The sequence below is a fragment of the Cupressus sempervirens genome, chromosome 10, assembly GCF_028749045.1.
Source record: "Cupressus sempervirens isolate cs-2001-9-10 chromosome 10, ASM2874904v1, whole genome shotgun sequence".
NCBI lineage: Eukaryota > Viridiplantae > Streptophyta > Pinopsida > Cupressales > Cupressaceae > Cupressus > Cupressus sempervirens.
Genome location: NC_143127.1, coordinates 731,860,207 through 731,873,260, shown reverse-complemented (window position 1 = coordinate 731,873,260; position 13,054 = coordinate 731,860,207). Strand labels below are relative to the sequence as shown.

The 13,054-nt window shown below is 36.5% G+C and overlaps 1 pseudogene; it reads right to left on the bottom strand.

The window, feature by feature from the left end:
- Positions 1-2,178: 2,178 nt before the first annotated feature.
- LOC149535927 (GDSL esterase/lipase At5g33370 pseudogene) lies at positions 2,179-2,643 on the bottom strand (annotated as a pseudogene).
- Between the last annotated feature and the right edge of the window lie 10,411 nt (positions 2,644-13,054).

The following is a 13,054-nucleotide window of genomic DNA, read 5'->3' as shown; positions in this document are numbered from 1 at the left end:
GGCTATGCACAAATCACAGAAAAGGAAAACTCAAACAGAAAAAACTTTGAAATCGAAATCTGCAGAGATGCTTAAGCGAGGACCAGAATTCAGATGCAGATTTTCTGGGATCCGAGAAGGTGTTTTATACCACAGTTTTTCGGGCAGGCATAAACCTTTTTTTAAAATTACACAGAACTGAACCATGGTGAATGTTGTGATGCGTACTTTGAGGAGATTGAAAGCGAAATGAGAGTGGCGTGGGCCAGGGAAGTTGTGAAATAAGGAAGTAAAGAGAGCACGATGTGACTCGCCACTATAAAACCGTGGACTCCGTCCAACAAATCAAAAGTGGCCGTTGGGTTGAAGATTGTTACTCTAATTTATTTAGAGTAATTACCAATAAAGTGTTGTCTAATGCATTTCCATTTGCCTTTATTGGTTTTAGTGGGCTGTCAGTGGGGACTCTGAGGAGAGCAGAATAAGAGCTGGAATCCAAACATTCTAAACGGCATCATTTTTATAATACCCAGTCAATTTGCTCCTGATTAGCATTACATAGTGGCAATTGGCATGGGAATCTTTTGGGAAATCATATAATAATTGTAATATTGTTCAACATATAAAAATAATATATAATACTTAAAATTATGAGTGCATATAATAAAATTTGTTGTCATATATAAATTGTCAATAGATTTATTTATATATTATATAATTTTATTGAATATATTTATAGTTTCATATTAAAAACATATAGTATTAATAAGTTGTATATAATTGTTTGCAAAAATTTAGTGGTAAAAAATATAATATGGTAGAGCCAATAGTATTAAAAATAAATAAATTGTATCAATTGGTGCAAAAGTACATAATTATTGTACTAATTGTACAAACTAAATGAAATAGTATATTGCCTACCACAAATACAATAATAACATATTTTATTACACAATAATATCTTCTATTAAAATTTACATGAAGGACTGTTGGTAAACAGATTTGTCACTGTAGAAATTGCCCAACGTAGTGTATGTCGCAAATCGTTCACAACAGTTGGATAGGCCCTTGATATTTGGCCTTCCTCTGCATTTAGAGGGGCAACTCCCTCGTAAGATGAAATTTTAGATTTTTCAATAAAGATAAGAAGAACTTAGAAAATAGGAAGGAAAACCATTGACAGCGAATGCACCACACGCTTTCAACGTTTTCATTAAAATGATGTAAATTATTAATGAGATCTATCAAGGACTACGCTTGAGAACTTTCACCAACACAATGCTAATTCAACCATCCACAAATACTCACATCATACCATGAAAGTAATCATAGATGAATCAACACTTTAACAATCTAGATTCCTTGGAGAGAGAACGCTAAATGTACTTTCTTTTATTTCTTGCACCAAGAAAGAAAGAAATAACTGATTACACAAAAACAACAATTGTACACACTTTCCAAAAATTGCTTTATGATCAGAGCATAAGTGTTCCCCTGTATCCAAGTCCAAAAAGTCCCTTATTACATTAATCTCCAGAAATTTATAGCCAATCTAGAATAACCAACTTTTCGGGTTCGTAACTACCCAAAAAGTTAGAGTTTGGACTACTTGGAGATGGTTTGTAACCAACTCTAACTTTTACAACTCCAACTTTTCATGTCTAACCATAACTAATGGAATAAGAAGTAGGAGAACTTGAAGGAACTTTCTCTTTTACCTATATGTTCTTCTGAAATCTTGTTCAACTATATAGAGTTGAATTAAAATAAAAATTCCCACACCCATGAACAACCATACAATTGCTATCACCATGATCATCATCAAGAGTGCTTGAGCTAGAACAACATTTTTTTTGTGGTATGCTGATTTGTAAAATAATGATTTAATTGGCCACTCAATCTCTTTGTGCAATCCAGCTTCTCTCTCTACTGTTAGCATAAAGCCAACATCATCTCCTACCAATATAGAGGATATAGATGCTAGTTTTTCTTCACCATTAGAATAGCATTCGTGGTAGAGAAAGGACCACAAGGAGTCTAACCGAATCACTGATGATTGTACCATCATCCACAGATCCGAAAATACTACCCACTTGATGCAATTGTGAGAAGATACTCAATACCTCTCCACTATATCCATTTTGAATGTATCTCACAATCAATGCGTTCTAGGAAACTGTATTTTGTTCAAGGAAAGAGTCAGTCATCTAGTTTCATCATCTGGCTGAGGTTAAGAGGACTCATAACAGAAGATGGGCCGTTATAAATCTCGTCCACAATGATTCTGTTGGCCTTCTCAAAGGGGTGGTAATTGTCCCAAAACAAATATTCATCCCTATTTGTACACAGATTTGAAACGGCAGTGCAGAGGCTGACTCCATTGTAATTCCCTTGTCCACAACATGCATTTGCTATATTCACAAATCCGTATGCTGCAGGATTATTGAACAGGCCCATATTCATTTTGTAGTTGTTGGCAAAGGTGAAAATCTGAGAAGAATACTTATTGTTGAGTCGATCTACCACAGATCTCAGCTGGGTGTTGAAGAGCGAAGCAACATTTTGAAGTTCAACTGCACATTCTCCATTGTGACATCTGGTGACCTTAACACCTGGAGCGTACCTATCATTAAGAACTAGCGTACCTATTATTACTCCAAACATCTATGCAAAAAGAGGGGTAAAAATTTATTAAGACAGAAAGGAATACAACAAGGAGAGCTCAACAAGGAGCTCGATCCTGAGCAACAAGATCATCAAATTCTTGCACCATCTCAAAGGACAATTGCCTCCTATTCCTAATATTCCAACCCGGATCATGACTAGATGCCCATTTGGCTAAACAATCAGCAGTTCTATTCCATTCATGAGGAATATACGTGAACCCAATGAACTAAAAAGAGGAAGAGAAGAAAAGAATTTGCTTAACAATAGTAGCCAGCTGCCAACTAACATCCTCAAGCTCTTGCGAAGAAAGCATGTTCACCACTACCTGGGAATCAGACTCATAGATAATCTTACTCCATCCCCGCAAGCAACACTGTTCCACAACATATAAAATAGCTTGAGCTTCCATGAGATTGTTAGTATAATCACCCTTATGAACTAAGAAGAAAAATTTAACATCCCCAGAACTACAACGAGCCACTCTGCCAATACCAGCCAGACCAGGATTCCCATGGGAAGAACCATCAGTGTTAATTTTTAGAACTCCATAGGGAGGAGGAGTCCAGTGCCCATCTCGATTAACCCGACCCTTCCTCTGATGATGAAGCTGACTGGACATAGAAGGAAACCTATGAGCTACAGCCCCATCTTGCAGATGAAAATTGAGGCGATTACAGATAGCAAGATCAACCGGATCCATACCCCCATCAAGCTCACACTTCACAAGAATAGTTTCGTGAAGAGAATGTGATATTTTCCACCAAAGATGCAAAACACCAAGCTGAACATCTTGGAATATGCGATGATTCCTCTCCAACCAGATATGCCAAAGCATGAAAGATAGGCCAGCAATCCAAGCAGCATGGAGAAAAGAAGACTTGGAGGGAGTAGTACCCAAGCGGGCCCAGAACTCAAGCAAAGAGGAAGCATGCTGACAAGAGCAACCCCAAGCGCGCCACCAAAGGTGCCATATCTGAGTAGAATAGAAGCAATGGAAGAACAGATGGGAGACAGACTCCTCTCCATTACCACACAAAACACAATAAGAGGGGCCCTAAAATCCACGTTTACAAAGATTATCCCAGGTAAGACAACGGTTGTGAGCCACTAGCCACATGAAAAAATTGCACTTGGACCAAGAAACTTTATTCCAAACTTGCTTCCACCAAGGGACCTCAGCATCCCCAAATAATTGTCTAGTTATCTCCTGATACACAGCAGAGACATGATATTTACCAGACAAGGTACCGCCCCAAGCCAAAACATCTGGACCAAGCAAAGAAGAACACTCTCTAGAGGCCAAAATTTGAGAAAGCTCCTGACGATCCATGTTTGTACCTCCAGGAGGCCAATCAGAAGAATGCTTCCATCTGTAACCAACAACAGCTCCCAATTGATAAGGAGTCTTGTAATGAGCCACTTTATCCCATCCAGCAGCCAGAAAAGAGTCACAAAGAGGCTGAAGATGAGGGTATATGGATAAAATGGAAGGGAATCCATCCCAAGCATCAGACCAAAAAAAAGCTTGAGAACCTCCTTTACATATCCAAAACATACCCCTCTTTACCAACATCGCACCTGTCTTCAAAGTATGCCAAACCATTGAGCCACGACCTTCAAGAGGAAGTGCAGAAATAGAGCAAGGATTAGCACCATGAAAATATTTATGAGTGATAATACGAGCCCAAAGTTGATGTTGTCCAGAGCACCATCGCCAATAAAGTTTGGCAGCCAAAGCTTGACTACTCAATAGAGCAGATCGAAGACCAAGACCACCCTCCTTTTTAGGCCTACAAACAGTTGCCCAATTAACCAAGCTCCATTTAGTACTATGCAAATTACCACTCCAAAGGAATTGTCGAGAAAGAGCATCAAACTCCTTGAGAAAGTAAATAGGTGCAGCGTGAACCATGCTTCGATAAGTAGGAAGAGCTTGGATAACAGCTTGAAGAAGAGTAACCCGGGCAACAGTAGAAAGCCATCTATGAGTCCAATGATTTACCTTATCCTGAAGCTTGGTAATCAAATTTTGCTAGAAGAGACGTGGCTGCCTGGAAACAACAATAGGGATGCCAAGATAAGTCAAAGGAAGTGATCCTATCTGAAACTGTAGGATACCAACAATCCTGTGCTGAATAGAATCAGGAGTGTTAAAAAAGTAAATGGAAGATTTGTGCTCATTAACTTTCTGGCTTAAAGCTGCCAAATAAATGTCCAAAGCATGTCGAAATGCTTCAGCTTCCTTGATCCTAGCACGACCAACAAGAGCAGAATCATCAACAAATTGAAGATAGGAAAGAGAAGGTAAGCCATTACCCCACCGCCAGCCTTGAATAGAATTCTGGGACACCTGATGCTTAATCAATCTGCCCAAGCCTTCAGCCATGATGATGAATAGATATGGGGAAAGAGGGTCACCCTGGCGGAGGCCTCTAGAAGCACCAAATAGTTGAGAAGGTTGACCATTAATAAGAATAGAAAAAGAGGCAGAAGTAACAAAACTCATAATCCAACTCACCCAGTCAGAGCTAAATCCAAAAGAAAGAAGAATACTCCTTAGAAAGCTCCATTTAACTCTATCGTAGGCCTTAGCCATATCCAGCTTAACAAACATGGCTCTCTCCCTTGAAGTAGCCATAGAGTGAATAGCCTCAGTAGCAATAACCACCCCATCCAAAATTTGTCTACCAACAACAAAACCACCTCATTCTTCTGAGATAATAATGGGAAGCCACCTTTTCAATCTCTCAGCAATCAACTTAGTAATAACTTTGTAAACCACATTACATAAGGCAATTGGTCTAAAAAACTCCAATTGATTAACACCCTCTCTCTTAGGAATAAGAGTCAAGAATGTAGAGTTCAAAGCTTGAAGCATCTGCTTGCTAGCATAGGATTCTTTAACCAGGCTCTGATACCAATTGTTGGGCCCATTAACCGTTGTACCAAAAGCCATGACTATTAGTGAACATGGAACACCACATAATTATCCACCTATGGGCAGGGGAGCGCGTCGCATCACCCAACAAGGAATACAGAACAAAATAAGATTTTCTTCATTATCAACAGGAGGAGAGTCCTCAGAGAAGAGGGTAGAGAAGTACCAAATAGCCTCCTGGAACAAAGCTGACAAGGAATTCAGTTGGATACCTTGAGAATTAACCAAAGAAGAGATAGTGCTCTGATTTCGGTGAGATTGCACTATTTTATGGAAAAAGGCAGTGTTACGATCACCTTCTTGGAGCCAATCAACTCTAGCCTTTTGCTTCCAAAAAATTTCCTCTCGAAGTTCCCATTCTTTTAAAGCTCTAGAAGCAAGGGATTCAGCCTTGCCAAGATCCTCTAAGAAACCTCGATCTCTAATCTCCCTTGTGATGACATCAAGATCTTCTTGAGCAAGCCTCTTCATAAAGTGAAGGTTCCCAAAGCATTCCCTATTCCATATCTTGAGCTTCCTTTTAACATATTGAAGCCTTTTAGAAAATGAGAACATTGCAGTACCATATGCAGGAGCACCATCTTTCCACCAACAAAAAACAAAATCATGAAGAGAGGAGTCCCGAAGCCACATCAACTAGAACTTAAAAGGAGGATGCTTCGGAACATAAGCCCCTATAGCGGAAAATTTGATTGGCCAATGATCTGAACCCCTCCAATCAAGGATTTCTGAAGAGATAGTAAGGGTGCCACTAACCCAGAAGCAAGAAACAAGAAATCTATCCAGATGTTCTAAGATAGTAGCAACACCAGTCCTGCGATTATTCCAGGTATAGAGACCATTAGAAGCCTTAACATCAGAGAGATGCAAAAGAGATATATGTTGCCAAAGAAGAGCAGAAGAAGGCCCCAATCTAGCCAAACCACCATGCTTCTCCTCCAGACTTAAAACTGAATTGAAGTCCCCTGCTAACACCCAAGGATGATAAGGATGACAATTTCTAACATATTGAATATGTTCCCAAAGTTCCTCCTTTCCCACAAGATCAACAAGTGCATACACATTAGTAACAATGATTACCTCTCTTGAGTCTAGAGCAGAAGCTACCATAGAGAGAGCTGAGCGAGAAGACATCCAGCCAAGAGGAGAAATTTTTTGAGGATCCCAAGATATAGCTAAACCACCTGCACTACCTATTGCCCCAACATACTGGCATTGGCCACGAGACAAAATACTAGAGGCATGTTGGACCATAGACTCCATAGAGAGCTTAGTCTCTTGGATACAAAAAACATCAAGGCTATGATCAACCACCAAGTTATGAATAACCTTTTGTCTAGGGATGCTATTCAACCCCCTTACATTCCATGAGAGAATAATCATCATTGGGTAGAATTGGGAAAATGAGAATCCAAAGGTTTCACTGAACCAGAATCAATCAATATATCTCCTATGAGTTTAATCTTCTCTTGATCTGTTTTGCGCCCACTCCTAAGAGGAGGAGTAAAAGAAGCCCACTTAAAGGGTCAAGACATCAACCCCAAGGGGAGAGGAGAACCCTTGCCCTTACCTGATGGTAGCACATCCTTAACCAAATCAGCTAAAACAACATCATTATCCTCCAACACTGCAGGAGTCACTAGAGCCTCTGTCACAGGAGCTACACGGACCTCACAGTTCTAATATACTACAACTTGGGATGCCCCACAAGCATCATTAGGAACAGATCTCTCATCTGGGCAAACTGGATTAGAAGAGATAGGAGGAGGAATACCCTCCTCTAGAACCATACTATCCAGCACCTCAAAGCACTTAAAACCGAAATCAAATAATCTTTCTTTCAAAGGCCTCTTTTGACCACGACTGTTAGCACGAGGGCGAATAGGGGTAAATCCATCCTTATCCTGCATTTGAGCCTTACCCTTACCTGTAGCATCTTGCGGATTCATCCCCTTGGTAGTATTAGCCATTTGAGATTGTCCTTTCCCTGTAGTATCTACCAAACCACCAGTATTGCCCGATGTAGAACCATCCACTCCTTTGAAACTTGAGTTACGGGGGCACTGACACAGTAAATGACCATACTGATGACAAATCCGGCAACGGAAAGGGAAAGATTTATAATCTAACTGCTGCACCCAAGAAAAACCCCCCATACAAATTTCCAAAGAATCTGGTAATGGGTTATTCAAATTAATTTCAACACAAATTCTAGCATAAGAAATAACCTTTTTATTGAGGGATTGATGTGCGATCGCAGCCGGCTTCCCCAACAAAGCAGCAATTTGTCGAAGGATGTCTTCGCGCCAAAATTCCAAGGGAAGACGAGGCAAGCGAACCCAAACTGGCACTGTTAAAGGGAGATCCTCAGCAGAATTAAAACCTGAATGCCAAGGTTTGACAAATAACCCCACATGGTTGTAGAAATAAGGGCCTCCTTCAAAAAGACAGTCCCGATCAGACATGTAAGAGAATACAACAAAAAAATAACTATTCCCTACCAACATAATCTCCATATCGCCTTCCACCTGCCATGAGCGGCGGATCCATGCCTCAAGAGCAGATAGGGAAATCCAGATTCCAATAAATTTGCATATCAAAGCATGCTTGGTCCAATAATCAATGTCCTCCATTACAGCCGTTGGAGGAATAACCAGAACAGGGCGATCATGGCTACACGAAAAACAACCATTAACTTTTTTCAGCTTGGAGCTCTCCCCTGAATAAAACGATTCAGATCGCATTGCATGCATAGTTGGAGAAGAACCATCTATTCTCACCAATGGAGAAGAAATCCCAAGCCCTGCCATGCAAACAATAAAACTCCAATCCAAAATTGACTGCAAAAGATTTCCAAAAACACCGACGCAAATTATGTCCAGTAGCTAGCAATCCAAACAGAACAGAAAAATAGTAAAGATCAAACACCAAAGAATAGGCTAGGGGAAAAACCCTAGCCCAGTCGGCAGCCAACGCTTCTTCACATTCTCAGAACTCTCCGTATAGACACACCAAATACTTCAAAAAAATGTGCCAGGTAAACTTTTTAATGTGAACTTCATTTCTAGCTGACAATTGCTTCAAGTTGAAGTTTGGGTTGGGAGGTTCAGGTTAGGATTAGGTCAAAAAGTTGGAGTACGGGGAGAGAGAGTACTTTAGTACATGGAGAGAGAAAAAGTGAAACTGCAACTTGAAACTTTAACCCATACTTCTCTTTAAAAGTTTTAGTACGTGGAGAGAGAAAAATGGGAGGAGAGAGAGTGGAAACTCAAACTTAAAACCTTAATGTGTACTTCTCTCTAAAATTTTTAGTACGTGGAGAGAGAAAAGTATGGGAAGAGAGGAAATTTGAATTTTCTTGAGTATTAATCTCTCTCTTTTCAATTAATTAATATAATTAAACTCTCTGTAAAATGTTGGGAAAACAAGGACATACTAAAATAAATGTTGACAATGAATTTGAAACACAAATGATGATATAATAGCCTCTAAAGAAAACATGTCTTTGCATTATGTCTATTGTAGATGGATAGTATATCTCTTCATTTTATAGCTAGTTATCAATTTTTGGTATCTTTCCTTTTCAATTTGTAAAGTTTCAAAATACTATTACACAACTACAAATTATTATAATATTCATAGATTTCTGTTTGGATTACAATAACAATAGATGCTTCTACTAGTAACACTTATTGTTTATTATAGAATTTAATTTTATAATTATAAGTGATTTTTTTTTAAAACAAATTGAAACTTTCTAATATAGATATATAAAGAAGATTGAAAGAATCTATATAATAATAAAATGTTATAAATAATAATTAATAATAAAATTTATATATGAATTAATATGCTTAACACTTATCATAACATATAATTTGATAATACATAGAGAAATCATTCATAGAAATATGAACAGACTTGTAATCAATGTATTAAAAAACTCTCATGTAATCAATATGACTACAATGTACAAAGCAAACATAAAAAAAAATTATGCGAATTAAAAAAACACTATGAAAGAATTTAACTATTATTTTTTAAGGTTAGAAAGTTGATAACAGCTATAATAAATAAATTAATAAGTATTATTAATAATCCTTATTTTAGATCCTCTCATTTCTTTTCATTACTGTGATTTGTGCCCACATTAGTGGCAATTCATATTCAACAAATAATCTTTATACTAGTGCTGCCTATAAATTTAGATTTTCTTTGTTTTTTTCGAAGATTCTATCACGTGTTTTGATTTTGAGCATTTAGTATCTCTTAATCTATTGCACAATTGAGCATATTTTATAAATCATCTGATACAAAAAATGGTACGAAAACATTCCCCAGTACGCAAACACATGACATTTAGCCAGTTAAATATATTTTAAGTGGGGGTTTGATTGTTTGTCTTATTCAATGACATTAATTTACTGAAGAAAATAATAATAAAGTTAGTAGAAAATACTATAATCCACTTTAATGTTGGGGCAATTGGGAATGAATAAACAGAGCATAAGTGGAGATCTTTATGTCGCCTCATTTCATTTCATCATGATTAGGGGTTGTTGAGTTTACCAACATTCCAAACTTTATTCCATGCATTATTTCACATGATAGATGGCACACCACAAAAGTTATGGCGGTGTATAAGCCACGCCTGTTACTTTTGAAGACCACATTATTCATACATTTTTCACATTTCTAAGATAGCCCTCACGTTTTTAAGGCCAACGTAATGCAAGTTATAGTATATATATAAGGATAATACCTGGGCAAGGTGGATGTGGTCAATCTAATGTATATTATATTAAACAAAATAAAAATATATTACATTTATTAGTTTCATGTGGAGACTTGTGTTTTCGCCACATTTTTTATTTGCATTTTTAGTCCTTGTCATTAAGGCATGAGACTATAGTTAGGGAAATGTGCAAAAATCTTATGTAAAACTTAGTTCTTGAATATTTTTGAAATTAATATGAGGTGAAACATCTAAATTAATTTTCTTTTTCTATTGGTTGGTGGCTATTTTCTCGATAGTCTTATTCCTTTTCTGAGAAAAAAATGATGAATTATTTTTGAACATGAAGACTTTTAAATAGAGTGCTTTTCTATGTGGTGAAAGTTTGTTTCATTGTTGGAAAGTGATAGTTTTGTGGTTTCTTTGTTTATTTATTAGTTTGGTCTCATATTCTTATAGCCTCTATCTGTTTAAGTGTATTTTGTGCTACTGTTTTTATTTCTAATTAGGGAGAGTTGTATGACATTGTGTTGGACCTTTCTTGTTAAATGCTACAATGGTTTTCCCCTCTTTTTTATGATGTTTAGTCCCATAGAGATGCTATAGATGTTGGTCTTAGTGGTTGTTGCCACAATTTACCTCATTCTTTGTTGTCTATCATGTGTTATGGGGGATTTGTGGGTAGGGCCTTTGTGTTATTTGTGTCCATGTTCTTCTATGTTCTATATTCCTTTGGTTGTAACTTGTGTTTAGGTTATTGCTTTCTTTATCCTTCATGGTTTGGGTGGCATTCGAATCTTTATGTTTTAATCCCCTTTATTATGTTTTCTTTAGTTTCAACAAGAATATCATTAGGGAGCCTTTTGTTGGAGCCCAGTGATTTCTTTATATTCTTTTTGTGGTTTTCCCCTTAGAGCTCATTGGTTTTGTGGTTGTGCTTGCCCCTTTTTTAGCCTAGTATTTTTTATTTTCTTTCTTTTACTATTAGATTGTATTTCTCTTCCCTTGATCTATACCCATGAGAATCATATGGCTCTGGAGTCTTCGCATGTATAGAGGTGGAGATAATTCTCGTGGTTAAGGATGAGGTGTTTCTAATTCTTTTTCAATTTATATGGAAGTAATAGTGTCCCTTATGGAGGTGGAGATTTTTCTTTTATGACAAGTTGGAAGCTATTGTTTGTGGAAATTTTTGGCCTTGGCTACTTGGATGTAGGGTTGAATTAGGTGTGTTAGATCTTTTTGTGGTGGTTTCTTCCTTTTTTGGCCACTATTAATGTAGAAATGTCTTCTTTTTAGATGAATACGGTCTTTTTTAGAAGATTTAAGAATTTTTTGTTGGCGAGCATATATTGTTTGTTTAAGAATGGTTTTGTGAGATGTTTTAAAACTTGATATGAAGGATCAATGATCGTTCCAAAACCTTAGTGCCTTGCCATGCTCATAGTTTCTTGGGAGGTTCAATTTTATGCAATAGTTTTATTATATTTTTTCATTAAGTTTCTAGAATTGAAGGTTATGGAAGCCTTGTTGAAACTCAGTAAACCCGTTATTTGGTTTAAGGGACCCTAGAAAAGCCCTTTGGCGGTCTTCTAGAATATTATGGGATCTTTTTTACAACCTATTGTTGAGGCCAAGATAGCCTTAAAAAATAATATTTTTTTCCTTCTCTAGAGGGTTTTGGCTTTAGTTATTTTAGACCTATGCTTTGTAAATTTTGTTCATTTTAAGATCTACTATTGTTATGATGTTTATTGTATGTGTTTTATATTTTACATCTATCTATTGTGAGTTCTAAATCTTGTGAACACCATTTAGACCTTTAAAAATAACTTTATGTAATTGCATTGTGTTAATAGACCATTTTCCTAATATTCCTCTATATAATCCCTAAGAAATTGGGAAGCTAATGTGAACTATAATATAACCAAAGGGTGGCTCTTAGCTTTATGCTTGATATATGCACCAAAAGTAAGTAATAAGAAATTTAAGGTATAATACATAATGGGTGTGGAAAATATGTCTAGTATGGATATCCATAGCATTCTAATATTTAAAAATGTCAATATCAAATACACATTTTTGTGGATGATAATGATCTAAAACATATCAAGCTCAACATAAATGTTTTTTCATAGAGAATAAATAATAGAGGTAATGATGAATAAGGAAAATCAAGCCAAATTAATACATAGAAATATTTTCATTCAAGAAGAATAATCCACACATATGTGGATAAAAAATAATAGATATGCATGAATATACATACATGTACTATATTTGAAGATGAATGCACCGTGGCTAGCCTTTGAGAAAGAAAGAGAAAGATATATTGTGAAAATTACCATATAGTATGAATTTGAACATCATACAAGACCTAATAGTTGTCAACTCATTTAAAAAACACACTTTTAAACATAGTTCAACCAAACAATCCAATCAAAGAAAGACTTCCTATTCATTTGTCTAGTTTATAAAATTTAAAAGATGAGTTAAACTATATTTATTGAATGGTCAAGAATATTATCTCATGATATGGTATGTTTTTTAGATTACAATAACAATAGGTTTTGAAGGGACCCTGAAACCCTTTTACATCCTCAAAAAAGGAAAAAACACGCTAACCAACAGGAAAGAGCCCATAAACCTACTAAAAAGTATCATCAAAATCAAGTTTTATAGGGATCTGAAACCACTAATAAAGTCCAAATAAAAAACTTAGGTTTTACAAGGCC